This window comes from Astatotilapia calliptera, chromosome 3 (genome assembly GCF_964374335.1).
Source record: "Astatotilapia calliptera chromosome 3, fAstCal68.1, whole genome shotgun sequence".
Lineage (NCBI taxonomy): Eukaryota > Metazoa > Chordata > Actinopteri > Cichliformes > Cichlidae > Astatotilapia > Astatotilapia calliptera.
The window spans coordinates 58,280,566-58,293,842 of record NC_137424.1 but is presented as its reverse complement, the minus strand read 5'-3'; the positions used below and the strand labels follow the sequence as shown (position 1 = coordinate 58,293,842).

Genomic DNA, 13,277 nt, shown 5'->3' with positions numbered 1-13,277 from the left:
CTGTTACCAGAACAATGAAACACAGTTTGGGAGTGTTTTGAGTGTCCAGGGTGCGAGGGTTCTTTGATGATGATGCTAGCTTTCTGCTGACGTCTGCCAGTATAAATGTCTCTGAGGGGGTTAGTGAAATGCCAGTTGCCCGCTCTGCTGCACTCACCACCCATTGCAGTTTCCTATTGTCCTCCACAGTACAGCAGTTGAACCAGAGTGTGGAGCAGTAGGTCAGAGGGTAGAAGTTAATTAGCAGTCTCTGGGGTAATTGGGCCTAACGCAGCTTCCTGAGGAAGTACATCCTTTGTTGTGCTTCTCCTACCTGGTGGAAAATGTTTGTGGACCAGTTAAGGTTGGTCGAGATGTGGACCCCGAGGAACGTAAAGCCTTCTACCCTTTCTACAGGGTGGGCCATTTATATGGATACACCGTAATAACATGGGAATGGTTGGTGATATTAAAGTCCTGTTTGTGGCACATTAGTATATGTGAGGGGGCAAACTCCTCAAGATGGGGGGTGACCATGTTGGCCATTTAGAAGTCGGCCATCTTGGATACAACTTTTGTTTTTTCAATAGGAAGAGGGCCATGTGACACATCAAACTTATTGGTAATGTCACAAGAAAAACAATGGTGTGCTTGGTTTCAACGTAACTTTATTCTTTCATGAGTTATTTACAAGTTTCTCTTTGTTCACAGTCCAGCAATAATTGCTGGTGTTTTATTTTTTCAATTTCTTGTGTGTGCGGTGAGAATTAATAGAGGTTTCAATTGTTTTTTCTCTTTTTGACTTGCTCTTTCTGAAATACATGCCTTTCAACAGCCATTGACATGTCGAAGAGGTTAACACGTGAGGAGCGGATCGAAATTGTGTTGATATCTGGTGAACGCAGTAACCGGGTCATTGCAGCAGATTTCAATGCAAGACACCCTACGAGACCACCCATCTCCCATGCTCCAACTGCTTGCTAAGTTTCGTGAAACTGGTTCAGTGTTGGATTTGCCAAAATGCGGACGCAAGAAAACTGTCACTAATGAAGAAACATCAGTGGCTGTCCTAGCTTCATTCAGCAAGAGCCCACAGCGTAGCACTCGCCGCATGTCACTGGAGAGTGGCATTGGTCGAACATCCCTTTGGCGGATATTAGCTACTCACAAATGGCACCCTTACAAACTCCAGCTACTGCAGCATCTAAATGAGGATGACCCAGATCGGCACACAGAATTTGCAGAATGGGCTAAACAAAAATTGGAACAGGACCCTCAGTTCACGCAGAAGATTTTGTTCAGAGATGAGGCAAACTTTTATGTGAACGGTGAAGTTAACAAACTGTCAGGCTCAGGAGGGACTCGGAGTCAGACCGTCACTAAAGTTCGTGATTTATTTACACACACAGACACCAGGTGCGACTATATACAGGTGAGGGGGCACAGGAAGAGGGTCTCCGGGGAACACAGGCACGGGAAGAAGAGGGCTAGGTACAAAATCCACTGAAGCTCAGGTAGCTCGGACTCCGGCTTTAGCTCACCAACGGCGGTCCTCAGGCTGGCGAGAATTCTGGCACAGAGAGGAAAGGCAGGTGAGTAGTGGCACGACAGAAACTCGAAAAACGGCTCAGATAGGTGATGACACTGACGAGTGTTACACAATAATCCAGCGAGGAAGCACTCTCAGCTGCCGCCTTAAGAAGTGGGTGAGATGATTGCTTGCAGGTGTCCGAGCCAGGGGCTGGAGCCGTCACGACTCCGCCCCGGTAGAGCGCAGTGCGCGGGAGGGGAGAGAGAGAGATGCAGCACAACAAAAACACTTGTAGCCATACAGAGTCAGCCGAGAAGGCACAGGGTCATGACACAAACAAAACCACCGCTATTGGTCTGACACTAACCCACATTGGATGGATCCCTCCAATACTGTTGGAACAACAAAAGTGATGGTTTGGTGTGGTATATGGGGTACAACGATAGTGGGTCCATTCTTCATCAATAGAAACCTCAAGGCCACTGTATATTTGAAATTGCTACATGATGATGTGTTTCCCTCTTTGTGCACTGAAGCTGGCAGGTTCCCTGAGTTTTTCCAGCAAGATGGTGCACCACCACATTATGGGTGCCAGGTCCGAGCATTCCTAGATGAACAGTTTCCTGGAAAGTGGATTGGTCGTCGTGGGCCAGTTGAATGGCCCCCAAGGTCTCCCGATCGGACCCCCTTAGACTTTTGGGGTCATCTGAAGGCATTTGTCTATGGTGTTAAGATACGAGATGTGCAGCACCTGAAACTACGGAAACTACGGATACTGGATGGCTATCAGTGTGTGAAGAGTGGGAGATGAGGATTGCATTGACAATCCAACACACAGCACATTGAACACATTTTATAAGTGGTCAGAAACTTGTAAATAACTCATGAAAGAATAAAGTTACATTGAAACCAAGAACACCATTGTTTTTCTTGTGACATTACCAATAATTTTGATGTGTCACATGTAGGGATGGGTACCGGTGGTTCTGACATAAACGGTAGTAACCAGACCGAAAAGCAGCGCACATTTCGGTGCTTTATTTCGGTGCTTTTTTTTCCTGAGCTGTGATACACTTCTAGCCAATCATTTTACGTTTCCGAGGATAGTAGGCGGGGCCAGGTACGTAAGTTCAGTTAGAGCAGAGCTACAGATTAAAAATGTCCAAGGCGAAGCGGTCAAAAGTCTGGCTGTACTTCACAGCAAAATATGCAAACTCAGCAGCCTGCAACAAGTGCTTTAAGCTGATACTGTGATACTGTCAAAGGAGGTAACACCTCGAATCCGATGAAACACCTGGCGACGCATAGCGTTTTTTTTAAAAGCCGAGAAATGCGCCGTATTTGATAGCTTGCCGCGAGACCTCACACTGTGCACGTCGGGTGGGTTGCCAGTTATCGGACCCGGAGCAACATCCCCCAAAAACACGAAGAATAGAGTCCTGGCCCCTAGCCCTGCCAGTGTAGCAGAAATGATGAGGATGATGATGGCAGCAGAAGCCGTTCTTCTCTGTGTGAGTCGCTTAATGTTGTTCGAGTGTAATTTACGTTGAGTAGGCTAACCACGTTATTACATTAATGCATGTAAGGTGAACTAGCAAACATCATCATAGCTACATGCGGCTGTCTTCTTGTTTGATGGCAGATACTCCCTTCACCCTGGACAAAAAGGCTAAAATGACCAAAGAAAAAGTGGGAAACAGTTAAACATGAGAGGTTTTTGGACAAAGTTTGTGTTTTTTTTCCATTGTTTAAGCACTGCTTCCAGCCAGGAGTGATACCATATATGCCCCATAGCTGCAGAAAAGGCTAACATTGTTATCTTTTTGCAAAAAAAACCCAAAAAACAGCTGAACATGAGAGGTTTTTGGACAAAGTTTGTGTTCTCCATTCTTTAAGCACCGGTTCGAGCACCGTTTAAGCACCGGTTTCAAAAGTACCGATTTGGCACCGGTATCGGATAAAACCTAAACGATACCCATCCCTAGTCACATGGTCCTCTTCCTATTGAAAAAACAGAAGTTGTATCCAAGATGGCCGACTTCTAAATAGCCACCATGGTCACCACCAGAGATGGGTAATAATGGATTGGATTTATATAGTGCTTTTCAAGGCACCCAAAGCGCTTTACAATGCCACTATTCATTCACTCTCACATTCATACACTGGTGGAGGCAAGCTACGGTTGTAGCCACAGTTGCCCTGGGGCAGACTGACAGAAGCGAGGCTGCCATATCGCGCCATCGGCCCCCTCTGGCCAACACCAGTAGGGTAAAGTGTCTTGCCCAAGGACACAACGACCAGGACAGAGAGCCCGGGGATCGAACCGGCGACCTTCCGGTTACAGATACGCATCCCAACCCCCTGAGCCACGGTCGCCCCATCTGCCTAACCCACTCCTGCTTTACAGGTGAAAATAGAGCAAGAGGACCGCTAGTCTTTGACTTTATTTATTTTCTGTTGTGTTTTACTTGCATCTATTTGAAAGACTGAGTGTAAACACAAAAAACATTTTATTTTATGTGCTGGAATGTGCAGAAAATAGGTTTAAATGTTAAACTAATTTATTCAAGTCAGAGAATGTTGCATATAATTACAGGTTTGCTTGATGCATAAAGTTAAAAGATTAAAACTGATAAAAGAAGTTAAAAAAAAGAGAGACTTTTCCATTTGATTACATTTTGTATGATGGATTATGTAGAAAAAGTAGAATTGGGCTGAAAGATCTATCGCTTTATCACCTCTTCAGGTTGTAAATCGTGTTTTTAAAAAGTAACTAAGTAACTAAGTAATTAATTACTTTTGAAAATAAGTAATCAGTAAAGTAACGGGATTACTTTTTTGGGGAAGTAATCAGTAATTAGTTACTGATTACTTTTTTCAATTAACTTGACCAACACTGGTCACCACCCATCTTGAGGAGTTTGCCCCCTCACATATACTAATGTGCCACAAACAGGACTTTAATATCACCAACCATTCCCATGTTATTATGGTGTATCCATATAAATGGCCCACCCTGTACTTCCTTGGGCTGAGTGCTCTGATCGCTTTGTTCTTCTGAAGTCAAGACCATCTCCTTGGTCTTGGCTGTGTTCAGATGCAGGTTGTTGTTGTCACACCATTGTTTCGGATGCTGAACCTCGTCTCTGTAGGCTGATTCATTGTTGTTGTCGTCAATCACTCCTATGATGGTGGTGTCGCCTGCAAATTTTATAATGGTGTTACTGGTGTGAATTGAAGAACAGTCATGGGTGAAGAGTATATTAAGGGATGGAGGATACACCCCTGTGGGACACCTACGTTCAGAATGAGGGTGGAGGAGGTGTGCTCTCCCATCCTGATGTTCTGGGGTCTATCGCTCCGGAAGTCCAATATCCAGGTGCACAGTGAGCTACTGAGTCCTAAGTAGCTTACTTTATTAATCAGTTTGTGGGGTTGAACTATATTGAAGGCAGAGCTGAAGTCAAAAAACAGCATTCTCACATAAATGTTACTACTGTCCAGATGTGTGAGGGTTGTGTGAAGAGCTGTTATCATGGCGTCCTCTGTCGACCTGTTTGCCTTGTTTGCAAATTAGTATGGATCGAGGTTTGCAGGGATGACAGCTTTGATGTACAACATGATGAGTTTCTCAAAACATTTAGCAATTACGGATGTTAAAGCAACTGGACGGTAGTCATTCAAGCAGCTCTTCTTGGGCACTGGAACGATGGTAGTTGACTTTAAGCAGGATGGTACCACAGACTAACAGTGAGAGGTTCAAGATGGTGGTGAAAACCTCTGCTGGTTGGTCTGCACATGCTTTAAGCACTCTTTCTGCCACACTGTCTGGACCAGCTGCCTTCCTCGCGTTGACTCTGCGCAGTGTGGCTCTGAGCTGATGCTGCTCCAGCTGGATGGGGGCCTTGTCCCTCTCTGAAACAGCAGGATAGGTGATGGTGTCCCTGTTTTGTTGGTCAAAGCGGGTGAAGAACTGGTTTAGGGTGTCAGGTAAGGTGATGTCCATGGAGTTTGTTTGTATGTGACTGTCTTTGTAGCCAGTAAGTGTCTTGATCCCCTGCCACATGTTTTTGAAGTTGTTTGTGTTAAAGTGCATTGTTTGTATTTGCGCTTGGCTTCTGTTATGCGCTTTAAGCAGAGATTGGCGTGCCTCTTTGTAGACTTGTTGGTCTACTGATTTGAAGGCACTGTCCCATGCTCTTAGTAGAGCTCGCACCTCGCTGTTGAGCCATGGCTTCTGGTTCAGGAACACTTTACCAGTCTTTGTTGTTGTTACACTCTCCTGTCCGGTCTGAATGTAGTGGGGCCCGCTAGCTCAATTGCAGTGTCTGGGGTAAAAGAGTCCAGCCAAGTCTCTGCTGTGATCATAGCACAGTAATCCAAACAACGTGAGGCAGTCCGCAGTTGTAGCTCATCCATCTTGTTGTTTAGTGACCGTGAGTTGATGAGGAAGAGACTCGGAATAGCAGGTCTGTGTGGGTTAGCACTTAGCTTAGCTCTTAGCCCCGCTCTCTTCCCCATCTTCTGTTTCCTATGCCTCCATTGCCTGTGCCACTTCAGCGGTTGTATGGTGAAGTTGGAGTCCGTATTCCTTCAGATATCAGGGGGATTGAGTCCCAGTCATTGTCGTAGAAAGTGTGCAGGTTTGTGTGGTCTAGAACCATGAGCTGTTCAGTTTTACTGTACTACACATGTGCTCTTGCTAATCAGAGGAGACGTGAAATAAAAATACTCAAAATAAAAAAGAAAGCTGCTAAATTGTGCAGCCCGCGGACCACTGCGACAGCTCACGTCACCATCTTGCGGTAGTTAACTTTTCTAGTTTTCTACCACTTGGCTTGCAGTTAGTTTTGCAAGCAAGTTACCATCTTCCATCCAAACACAGAAAACCATGTCACCATAGCCATGAAGTTTTTGGTGCAGCAGCCTCTTAGCTATCACTTTCGCCCTGGGACAGCGAGCAACCTCCATAAACTAGTCGCTAACCAGTCGGGGAACGCAGATTTTCCCCTTACGACCTGTAGTTCTATCACGTTCAGTGACAACTCTTGAGCAATGTGTACACGATGTCTCACAAGAAACTTATACAAACATTCATTGCACCATACTTGGTTGTTGATGGTTGTATTAATACTACTTAGTATGAAACTTTAAATAGACACCACACACCAACAGAGGATGCCCATGGAAATAACATTTGCTTGGGGTCCCTAATGTAATGTAATGTCTCTGACATCTTCAAATTACGTAAAAACATCAGAAGGGGGCCCTATCGCAATAACGTTACAAAATGGCCATGAATACATTTTATTTTTGTTGTCGTATGTATCATATTCAACACGTATAACTAAGGCTTCCGCTTTAAGTAAACAGTTGCAAATAACTGGTTCAAACAGAGCAATTATGTCAAAGTTATCTTATGTTATTAATAATAAGGTATTCACAATGTTCTTTTTCAATCTTTGCTATGACAGTACGATGGTTTAATGTTAGTATTGCATGAAGTGAAGTAGATATAGAACTCAGTAAAGGCCATTGCCACTATTCTGCCTCAACCACATCCAAATTGTAATGATTAGCTTGAAGAAAAACAGCTTCATCTAATGAAGCTCATCTGCCCTAACTGGAATATGTCCATCAGTGGAAAGTATGATCAACATTAGCAAAAAGGATAATTTAATTTAGGTAATCTAACCCTAAATTGTGTTTTTTCTATTCAATGTTAGGTAATGCTAGCTTGTCTCTTAACGTAAGCCTTTCATCCAATAGAAAAACCCTGACTTCTGCGTTTAATATTAAGCAAGTTCACGCAAATATCCAGGGTTTGTCCATTTTTAAACCGCTTTAACAGCCAGTGCTGCAAGTAGCTATTGCCAAATAATTGTATTCTAAATCACACTATGTTATTGCCAACAGAATCTTTGACGCAGAATGCTAATTAGCTATCGAGTATTTCCCTACAGTAGAGAACGGCGATAATCCTCTGGTGTTCTGTAACACCTGCTCGATGTTTCAAATTCTATAACCCTAAATAAAAAATGTTAGGCCAGGACCTGATCACATCGATGATAAAAACAAAACAAAACAAAAAACAACAACATTGTGAATATATTAAAACATCAGGCAGAGTTAGGTTGAAAGTTATCTCAAAATACAATGTTAGTATGATGAACTTTCAGCTTATTTTCAACTTTAGTTATTGTTTAGTTATAGTTAAGTTGAAAATTCGAGATACCGAACTCCAAATTTTGAGTCAAGTGGAAAATTTGACATACAGATATCAGAAAAAATAAAATTTAATTCATAGGTTGCAGTTCAAACTAAAAATATGCATCAAATTTAACAGTCTTGAATACTCTTGAAGAGATTCAAAGTTGTTTCTTTCGTGTCCTCTTTTGTCTGTGTTTGCTCAAACATTTTTGCAAATGTAGAGTAGAAGCAGTAGCAGTATTAGAAATGAAAGCAATGACAGTATTCCTAAATAGTAGCATTGGTAATAATGTAAGGTAGTAGTAAAGTTGGATAAGTGTAGTACTAATAGTAGTACTCAATTACTTTGCAGAGAGCTTTAAAAGGGTGCAATGTCCTATTTAAGCCTGCAGGGGGAGACAAAGACAGCCGTTTGAAATGGTCTGTTATTACGATGCAGGGTTCTTTAAACATAAACACACATGAATAAAGAGTTTCAATGGTTTTTCTCCCTTTGGATTAAAATGGCAACACAACGCTTTGCACAAATTTAGAATTTGAGGGTTTTATTTTATTTGAGGGTTTTATTTTTATTTTATTTATTTAGGGTTTCTGTTAGAATAGGTTTACATGCTTTAACCCATAACAGATTTTATAACAGATTTTATCTTTTCTCATGCTTCACATTTTTCCCTTCTAAATTACTGTGTTTTAACTTAAACATTTTACAGTGTTTTTATTAAATGTTTCATATCTCAAATCTAATACATAATCTGTTTGCTCATTAGCAAAAACAACCTGGGCAAGGTATATTAAAAAACAGAAGATTTGGTTCAAAGGGGGGAGAAACAACACATAACATTTTGAAGAATCTAATTCCCAGATCATGTTCTTTAAATTTGTGAGATAGGTTACTGGGTTTGACAACGTCTACCAGGACTGTCTGTAGGTAGGATAATACCAAAACTATCAATGTGAATCTGTAATTTTATATCTCTTTCTGAACATTTCGTTCCCTTTTTCATGAATTTCAGAAAAGAGGATAGAGAAGAGTTCAAAGAACAACAAACCACCACTGAATGTGTCAGAATGCAAAAAGAGGACAAATACTGAAAAAGGACCCAGAATGTAAACAGATGCACACCTCTGTGAGATAGTCTGCCTTACGAAATAAAGTGACTCGAGAGGACTGTTGTTCTGATTCTGTGCAATTCAGTAGAATAGAATTGACAATGTAGTTATTGCCTGTGTAGGTTCTCAGTTATCCAGGTCATGGTAATCCAAAGAGCTTGAAAAGAATACTGACTGGACCTCTTTGAGTTTCTTGAAGATGTTTCACCTCAGAGATGAAACGTGAAACAAAGAAGTCCAGTTGCTTTTCTTTCCAAGCTTCTCAGTACGCAGCATCAAGCTTTCTTGATTGAAGAGAGTTAAAGTTGTTTCCTTCATCCCAGCAGTGACGTCTGTCTGCAGGCAAAAAAACATGCACTTGTCCATAAAACTGCTGAAAACAGAAAGACTGAGCTGAGCTTTGAAACCAAACAAGAATAATCAAGGTAATTCATTTGACAGTTTGCCGACTCTACAGTAAAGCTGACCCACCTTGCTTTACTTCTTCATTGTTTGCCTTCTTCAGATGAACAGACCCTGCAGCAGAGACGCACACATTAGAAACTCCAGGCAACAGAAAACAAAGAGACGCGCACTGATATGTTCTTACAGAGCCTTGTAGAAAGCCTTCTGGGCCATCATGTGCTCTCTGAAGATATTGATGGCTTTAAATGCATCCATGTGATCCTGATTCTCCTTTATCACCTTTTTGTACCTGTGTCACAGAGAGAGAAAGAGGGAGTAAAAAAAGGCTGTTTGTTGTCATCACAAGAAGAAAAGCAAAACACAAAAGCTCAAAAGTTGATAAGCAGAGATGGTACACTAAGAAAAAGGAAAACTGGAACATTTAGGATCTCACTGTGTTTCCTCTCTGCATCATTGTTCACCCTTCTAAAGGACGAGGGATATAATCAGCTCTGTTTGTCTGTCTAGTGTCCACAGTTTTCAAGACATCATGTCCAAATTTTGTGTGATGGTAGCAGAGGTGGGCAGTGACACATAATCTGATTACTTTTTTCAAGCAACGAGTAAAGTAAGGGATTACTATTGCAAAAACATAATTAGATTACTGTTAATTTCTTGTAAGAACTCTGCATTATTGCGTTACTGAACCGTGATTTTGTTTGTGAGAGTGTCTTAGTGCAGGAGAGAGTATGAGCGTGCAGTGTTTAAAGCGTGGAAGTACTGACATTACTTTGAGTTTGATTCCATAAAAAGTGACAAAAACGTTAGCATCCGCTGTTCACTCTGCGTAGGAAGAAAACTTCTTTTTACAGAGAAAAATTAAACTTCAAATCTGAGCAAGCACTGCCACGGGCATGTGAAATTCACACAGATCCTCCCACTGACATGACCTCTGTGGCACCGGGCAAACCTCCACCTCCTGCTAAACATGTGACAGTAGATTTAAGAGTGACAGAATTTAGTGCCGCTAAATCTTTGACTTTATTTTTTGCTGTGTTTTACTCTCATCTGTTTGAAAGAATGAGTGTAAACATAAAAGTTATTTTATTTTATTTGCTGGAATATGCAGAGAATTGGTTTAAATGTTAAAGATTTTCTTCCAGTCGGAAAATGTTGCATATAACTTAATATTTATGCAATGTGCATAAAGTTAAAAGATTAAAACAAGTTTTAAAAGGAGACTTTTTCATTTCATTACCTTTTATATGACGGATTATGCAAAAAAAATAGAACTGAGCTTAAGGATCTATTGCTTTATTACCTATTCAGGTTGTGTATCATGTTTTAAAAAAGTAAGTAAGTAACAAATTCCCTTTGAAAATAAGTAATCAATAAAGTAACAGGATTACTTTCTTGGAGAAGTAATAAGCACTCAGGAACTAATTACTTTTTTTAAATAGGAGATGGTCAAATATGAAAATTAGTAAAAGCTTTATATGACCTGCTTCACAACCATGTACTTGTCACGGCGAGTAGAGTGAGTCGTGTGGAAATATTAAAGGAGAATCAAGTCGCAGGCACTCGTGAAGGTGAGGTGGTTTATTGAACACAAAATGCAAATGGAGAAACAGCAAACGGGACTGAAGACTATTTAAACTGAGGACTACTAAACTACTGAACACAAACCAGGACCTGAACACGAAGGAGGATGAGCAGCGGTAAATGACGACGGACAGCAGGGAGAACACACAGATGAAGCATGGTGGATACACAGACGGACCAGCAACTACTACAACACAAGACACGACTTAAATACACAAAGGCTGAGTCCCAATTCAGGGTCTGCACGCTTGAAGGACGCGCACTATGCATACTACGTACGGTGCGTACTATAAGTACGAGAAGTGCGGAAGTGAGAGGCCTGTGAAATGGGACGGTCTAGCCTTTGTCGCGCTGTTCAGGTTGCCTAGCAACCATGATACTAATCGCGAGAAACGTTACATACAGCTTTGTTTGACAGAAATGAAGGAGAAAAATGTTTTGTTGGTCATTCATTGTTGTCATGACATCACTTTAGTTGAGTATCTGAGGCAGAGACCACAGGACTCTAAAACATGATTGTTGGGCTTCATTTCTGTGCTGAACAGTCATTTAAGATTAGTTAGTAAATAACAATTAGTTAATGTTGTTCATGAGACTAAAATCATCTCACTGTGGTAATGTAAATATAATATGGCCAATATTATAGTATATACATATATATATATACACATATACATACTGAAGGAGGTCAGACATGTGTATATACATATGTATATATACACATATATATACATACATATATATGTCTGACCTCCTTCAGACTGTCTTTGCTCCACTCCTGGTAGAAGCTAGAAGCTGTTAGTCATGGACCTGGAAATCAGTAGCTCTTCAAGCAGTTCTTGAGCCAGGAAGCAACGTAGACAGGGCCGGGCCGACAGAGCCACTAACCAATAAACCGGCTCCTCCAAAACCACAGAGTGGTACAGTTGGAGAGGACAATGGAGCCACTGTGGGGGAGGTGAAGCCAGGAGGCTCTGAAGGACAGGACAGAGTGAATCACAATTAATTTAATTCATTTTGCATGATCTGTTGTTTCAGTGGTGTGTTTTTCTTTTGACTGCTGCAGGAAAATGGTTTCACCTGGTTTGTGCTGCTGTAGCGTTTAAGTGTGTCCAGCAGCAGTGGCCTAATGTCGTCAGTCTCCTCTCGATTACGAATCAGGACCTGCAAGAAAAGTCAAAGAAGGAGCTGAAGTCTGAAAGTCTATGAAAAGAGCTGGTCTGGAAAAGGTTGTAAGAACATTCACAGCCGCTGATTCTGGGATAAACATGGTGACCTCATACCTCCAGAGCATATTAGGAATGGTACAGGCACTGATTGGTTTTCTATCGCCCTTTTGCTGGGAGTAACGGCGCCCTCCGTTTGCGAGGTGCGCCTGCTGCTTGCGGCACGCCGGCACACGGAGGAGAGGGCGGGGCGGCGGGGGATTCACTGGTGGCTGGAGCAGCATCTAATAACCAACTCGCAAAATAAAACAAAACAAAACAACAAACACGAAAACACCAGACATTATGATACAGACTTATAATTTGCACCGATGTTTTATCGAAATTCTATACGCGAAAAGTGAGCGCGAGAGCCCTCGGTGCGCCTAAGTCAAAGTCAATTTTATTGTCAACTCCGCTACATACAGTCCAGTATATAGAGAGACGAGACGACGAGGCTCCAGTTACAGCAGTGCAAGTAAACAAACAATATATATAAGAAGAGTAAGAAAATAAATATACACTTTAGGACTAGAGGTAAAGGGATCAATGACAATTTAAAATTTATATTTTATATTTTGATGATTTAATGTCTCAAACACAACCCGTGGAAAGGGGTTCATAATGTTGTAAATCCAAGCCCATTATGTAATCATGATTTGAATCCTGGGTTGTGTGAAATCCCAGAACCCTAGACAAAGTGAATCTGTGAACTAAGATGTAGGTCTGTTAGGTTATGTTGTGGCGATCCTCAAGTTGGTGGATTTGTGTTCATACTGGAGTCCAAAATTAAAACCAATGGAAGATGGACAAGAAAAGTTCAAAGCCATCAGGTGCTCAGTTTAGAAAAAAGGAGAAACAAGCAAGGAACATGTTGGCTGAAGCAAAGAACTCAGGTGTGGGAGGAGCAGAGATGGGCAGTAACACGTTACTGTAATCCGATTACTTTTTTCAAGTAACGGGTAAAGTACGGGATTACTATTGCAAAAACGGTAATTAGAGTACCGTTACGTTACCGTAGGAACGCTGCGTTACTGCGTTACTAAAACCGTGATTTTTTTTGCGAGAATGTAAGCCAGTGCCACGTTCGTGACAACAGCTGTGTGCAGATCAACAATGGATCATATATCGAGTGCAGGAGAGAGTATGAGCATGCAGGGTTTAAAGCGTGGAAGTACTGACCTTACTTTGAGTTTGATTCCAAAAAAAGTGACAAAAACATTAGCGTCCATTAGCATTGTGCGTGGGAAGAAAAC

At 41.7% G+C, this 13,277-nt stretch overlaps 2 long non-coding RNA genes across 2 annotated transcripts in view; one reads left to right on the top strand and one right to left on the bottom strand.

The window, feature by feature from the left end:
- LOC145425560 (uncharacterized) overlaps positions 1-13,277 on the top strand; it is a 270,059-nt gene that overhangs the window by 244,290 nt on the left and 12,492 nt on the right. The window lies entirely within an intron of this gene.
- On the bottom strand, positions 8,249-12,029 carry LOC113017152 (uncharacterized). Its single transcript, XR_003271398.2, has 5 exons — positions 11,897-12,029; positions 11,627-11,790; positions 9,420-9,524; positions 9,302-9,346; positions 8,249-9,166 (listed from the first exon to the last, which is right to left on the bottom strand). It is a non-coding gene; the product is annotated as an uncharacterized LOC113017152 (long non-coding RNA).